We start from the raw sequence: 6,210 nt of genomic DNA, 5'->3' as shown, positions 1-6,210 counted from the left end.
CACATGCAATCTAACCGCAGCGATGTCGAGCAGAGGGACAGGTCTAAGGCGCTCGGACGCGCTGGAGGGGAAGGAATCCGTGTCATTTCACCCGTATTCAAAATGGTCATATTGAAGTTGTCGCAAAGCTCATGGAGTAGGGTAGATCGATTATCGTCATAAAGGCAACCCCATGCCGTGCCGTGGGAGTTGAAGTCACCTAAAACTAGCCTCGGTGCGGGGAGGAGTTCCGCAATATCGCAAAGCCGTCGGTGGCTAACTGAGGCTCTAGGGGGGATGTAGGTGGAAGCAATGCAAAGGTCTTTGCCTTTAATTCTGGTTTGGCAAGCGATAACTTCAATGCCTGGTGTCGAGGGGAGGTCGATCCGATTGAAAGAATAGCACTTTTTGAACCCCAAAAGTACTCCTCCGTAAGAGTCTTCTCGATCCAAGCGAATAATATTAAAATCGTGAAAGTGTAGGGTTATTTCTGAAGTGAGCCATGTCTCGCATAGGGCAAATGCATCGCATTTCAAATTATTTAGTAAGATTTTAAACGAATCGATTTTCGGGATAATACTTCTGCAATTCCACTGTAGAACAGTGATTAAATCCTTGACCTCGTTCGATGAATTAGCCATCGAAGGATACAATCGCTGAAAGGAGGGGCCATTTCGCAGTGAACTGCATCAAGAATGTTTTTACTGCGGGGAGAAAGCTTATCAAGATACTTTTAAGGGGGTCAGAAATGTTCAACGCTGTAAGAATACGGTCCACAATGTCAGAGAAATTTATTAAGCCAGCACTGTTTTCTTTCTCTGGCTGAGATATGGGAACACTTGGGGTTTTAGATGTTCCTGGAAGTGCTGGGAACTCCTTTTCTGAGCTCAGGTTACTGAGACCGGGAGCGACTTGCTTCGGTTTTACAACAGTACTTCCTTGAGTAGTTATTTTAGGGGGACCATGAAGAGACACCTTCTGGCCTTTACGACGAAGCTTGGAAGAGGAAATGTTCTTCCTTTTTCTACTACTTCTAGGCCCGGCAGAAGATGTTCCCTCCTGGGGTTCATCACAGTCGCCTTCGTCAGTAGACAAGTTGGTAAAGATGTTCGTAGAGACAGGTGGCGTAGCTATCTTAAGCATTTCTGCAAAAGATCGCTTAGAGCGTCCCTGAAGGGAACGCTTAAGATTTTCCTCGCGCTGTTTGTACGCGGGACATGAAGGGAGATCATGTGGGTTTCCCCCACAGTAGAGACACTTTTCGACATCTCTACCACAGGAATCATCCGCATGATTCCCACCGCATTTCCCACAGCGGGCTTTATTGCTACAATGGGAGGCTGTGTGTCCCAATTGTTTGCAATTAGTACAGTTCATGACCCGCGGCACAAAGAGGCGAACAGGTAGACGAACCTTGTCAAAGAGGAGGTAATTGGGCAGGGCAGAGCCGGCGAAGGTCACCCGATAAGAGTCTGAGTTGACGTATGTTTTCTTCCCGTCAGCTGCGACTGATGCTGAATGCAAACGTTTGCATTCCAGTATCTTCACTGGCTTAAGCATGGGATCTTTGAAACAGCCAGTCCCATATTTTAGCAGGTCCTCGCAATTCAGACTCGAATCGGAAACGACCCCACTGACTTCAACCCTGCTAGCTGGAATATACACCCTGTACTCCCTCGTAAAGGGCTCGTAGCCAGCAATATCATTTGCCTGAGTTGAACTGTTAACAACCACCCGAAGCTTATCAGGGCGAATTTTCGATATTTCTGTCACGGCCGAATACCGGTCTGTCAGAACGCGAGAAATCTGCAACAAATTCAAACACTTTTTTTCTTTGGTCCGAAAGAAAATCACAAATGGCCCGGTGGCCGAGCTCGGATATACTTTGAGCCGGAGAGCCGATTTTGTCATTTTTGCACGGGCTTATTGCCCAGTGCACGTTATTAAGACACCCAAGAAGGGGAAACGAAAACTAATAATTAGCTTGTGTAGGTAACGGTATCCAGACGGCTTACTAGAAGAACACTGCTTCACTTCACTGACCGGCTAACGGTACAGAAACAGAAACACAAAAGAAGGGAAAAAATACTGAAACCTCAACTAGGCGTAGAGTGTGCAAATAACCTTGAAGGCGGATTAACACTATTTGTCGCTATAGAGTGTACGGATCGATTACAAAAGACTTCTATCTCGACTGAGTGCTCGATAACGAATGCTGAGCTTTTGTTATTGATATTCGTTCAAAAGCATTGTTTCCGGACATAGTGGCATTATCCATAGTCGAAAATTTGAACTGGCCTCAAAAGAGATCTACCTAACAAACAAACAAAAGACGAATACCTAATAGCTAAAGAGAACCTAAACTTAAATCTTAACAAAGTCCACATATTGTATAATTAATGTTTTAACATTTGTGAGGCTAACAGCCACACCGTTACGTACGCAATCCAACATGTCATAATTAAGAATATAATGCATCCCAGCAACAGCAACATTATGTATCTGAAATAGAAATACCAACAAAGGATCAATTTTGTCCGGATATTACGGGATTATTGTGGAATGCCCACCCAGGAAAAATGATCAGATTGTACCAAACGGTGATATTGTCGATCATGGATGGATGGATTCTGTTTTCGTTCCGCTACGAATATGCATTTAATCAAACTGGAAATAATCCAGTATCGTTGTGTACGTTTTGCTTTGGGATGCATGCGCACTCGACCCATACGATGAACCTCGAAGTGCTGACGGACGTTTACGTGCTGAAAAATGTATTTAGAAATCTTTCATATTGATTGCTCATCCGTTGCGATATGTTCAACCCGTTGATGATTAAAAATTTCAAAAGGCTCGACAAGTCTGATTCTCAAACCCGAATTATGTCTTTGTACTTTGACTACATGGCACAGAACATCAATCTCCCTGCGTTTAATCCCAATCGCGTACGTTTGTTAGATACTTCTAATTCAATTGTATTCTTCTAAAAATCCACGATGGGATCATGGATATCCGAATTAGAGGCGCCCACAAGTGATCCCAAATATATTTCAAAATAAATTCCGACAAGCCGACTGTCACAAAATGTTTTACACTGACGGATCATATCTCGATGGGTCCACTGGTTTCGGTATCTTCAATGAAAATTTCACCATTTCCTTCAAGCTTAATGATCCTTCTTCAGTTTACATCGCAGACTTAGCTGATATTCACTATACCCTGGACTTTGCCGAAAGATCAATTCTTCATCATTTCGGACAGCGTCAGCTTCAATAAGCCTCTCCGTTCTATGAAGCGAGAAACGCACTTCGCATATTTTCTGAGGAAAATACGGAAATTCCTGCTTGATTTATCTGAAAAATCTTACCAGTATACCTAAGTTTCGGTCTTTACCATTGCTCCTCCCCGGATAATGAAGAGGCGGATTCTTTAGCTAAGGAGACATCTACAAAAGACCAATTTGCTTCAACGAATTTTTCAATATCTATCTATCTATATATATAAAAGTCAATGTTTGTATGTATATGATTTATGGACTCCCAAACGGCTTAACCGATCGCCGTCGAAATTTATACGTAGTAGGCATTTGTTATGGAGCGTGTTTGTGTGCTATTGGTTGGGGAGTTTCTGCCCGACAGATGGCGCTTCGGAACAAATTGTGTTTTCCTCCTCTTTTTGTTGAAAGTCGCAGCAACGCGCGATGGGTATTAGCTAGTTTCTCATAAGAGGACGCTCGACAGTTGGCAAACCTCGTGCAGCAAAGGAGAGCTTGGACGATGGCTTTATTCTCTTATTTTAAAGCTTTGTTGAGAAAGATGGACGTAATTCGCAGTGGCGTATTAAGAAAATATTGAGAGGGGGGGGGGGGATGAAACGTGAGTTTTTTTATATGAATACAATATATGTATGTATATATGTTATTTTAGAGAGCAGAAAAAATATTCTAAAACACCCTGACCAGGAACAAAATGTACAAAAACCAACAACTCAGGGAACTGGCTTGGGCAGCCACGTGACACGTTAAAACAACTGCTCTTGCAAGGAACCCGATTCCTTTGCGGGACTACCTTACGGCATTACTTTGGGGACGGGTATTTTTCTACGTGCATAACACACACTCTAATCCAACCACTTAGTAGTTTGTTCCTTCAATAGGGTTACAGCACCCCTCCAGGATACACTACCAGTTTTCGACCATCGCACAAGCACCGCAACTCGTTTAGGCCCTTGAACTCCTTTCTTGTGCCATTTAGTACCACTTCTTCGTTGAGCTCTCGGCTTGTTCGCGAACTACTCGGTCTAGTCCTCGACGATGGACCTATCGTACTCCGACAGAGAATTCCCCGGCGAGAGAAATTCTCCCGAAACCAATCCAACCGACCAGGAAATACGCAAAATATTTTAATTACCGTCAAGGGTTGGACCCCTCGTCGCTGATGGTGCAGATATCGTGTGCTTTCAATTGAAAATAAAAATCAAGTTTTGATAGTGTTTTTGTATTTAAAAAATAATTGAGAAGTGAAAAAAGATTAGTTTGCATCGAACACAAGAGAGGAATGCGAGGTTGCGGATGTCGAGTGCATTTGGATAGTAAATAGTTCCTATTATCTGATTCAATGACATAACCTCTATCCAGAGACTGTCCCACCGGAGGATCCATCAAACGGGGGAGTATAATTTAACACACTATAAAGCACATACAATTTCAGCCATTATATAAAACATCCAGGTTAAATGAATTTATAATGCCCGGCCGAAAAAGCACTTTCACCAATATTCGATTGAAGTCGGAAAACGGGTTGTGCCCCAGTGGGGCTCGAAAATGAGCCGGAGTTCTGGCTGGCTGGCTTCTTGATCGTATTCCGGCTTCGGTGACGTAACTGATTCTAACTAGAATCGGTTGTCTGGGCCCGGTGTGCGCGTTTGAGCTGGCTGGCATTCCGGCTGATTTCCCAGCTGAGCTTAGCTGAGATAGTGCATTTCATGACAAAGTTTGTTGCATGGAAGATTGCATGCAAACATTACGATTTGGTTTTATTCTGTGGTTCCCGATTATTACCGATAGGCAAAAAAGCCATTTGCACACCCCTCTCCATGACAACTGAGGTCCAGAGCTGCCATTTATACAAGTTTATTTGTGTTTATCTGATGCAGAGTGAAGATTTTCAGTACACAGTACAGATTTTATAACAAATTTAATTGGCGGCCATTTGGTGGATTCTTTCTGCAGCTGTTTTCGTTGGTAGTGGCCCTTTCTTCAGTAGATTATTGTAAAATGAGCCGTGGCATTTTTCATATTTACATTTACAGTCGGAAAATGTACGGATTACTTTGAAGCATTAGTTTTAGATTCCTTTCAGTGCTTGGGTTTGTTAGGGACAATATGAATAGTTGATCGGAAATTAGCCCCAATACGACTAATTTGACTAGTATCTATGATCACGGGGCAATACGTATTGAAAATTCGCCGCGTCTGTTTTTATGAACCTAATTTCAAGCTCCGTTATTGCTAACAAGCCCATGCATCAGGTTAACAATCCTTTTTATTTCCCTTCAGTGTTCGTTATTATCGCTCGTATACATCCACAAACAATCCGATATGGAAAATAAGAAATACTTTCCTTGATTTATAACATCTCGCGCTATTTTTGCTTGTATAATGTATTAACACACGGTAGTTTTCAAGCCAATAAATATATCGTAGAGAAAAAGTAGCGATTTCTGTACAAATACTGTTGCAATGGATAGTGATCCGGCCCATTACGCTGATAAGATTAGCTTTTCTAGGCAATACTCCCACGGTCGGCTGTGTGGAGTTCAAATTGCTTTTGTTTAGGGAACATAGTATACTCTCGGTAGCCGGCTGCCCAGAGTTTAAAAAGAACCAAAAACTAAACAAGATCTTCTCTTTTTCGAGTGATCGTGCACTCGAAGACTAACTAAACAACTACCTATAAAATATGCTTTACAGGTCGCATCGCTTGCTTGGAGCGAATCCTAGACCTGATACCCTTCCAAACTACCAACTCCGCGATACCTATGAAAGAGTCTGATAAATCGTCGTCCTTCCGTTAAGTAGGTGGAGCACCAACACTTCCTGTCTACCTTATCCTTTATCCTTCCCCGTGAACGATGGAGATGGGGGCGGCCGGCAATGATGGCTATCATGCTAAAACCTAATATGGGTCGGATTGGTATGAATTCCTACTTACCATTTCCTAAGCAACTCTT

Source organism: Topomyia yanbarensis, chromosome 3 (assembly GCF_030247195.1).
Source record: "Topomyia yanbarensis strain Yona2022 chromosome 3, ASM3024719v1, whole genome shotgun sequence".
Taxonomy (NCBI): Eukaryota; Metazoa; Arthropoda; class Insecta; order Diptera; family Culicidae; genus Topomyia; species Topomyia yanbarensis.
The sequence above is the reverse complement of the archived record's forward strand: the minus strand, read 5'-3'. Positions refer to the sequence as shown.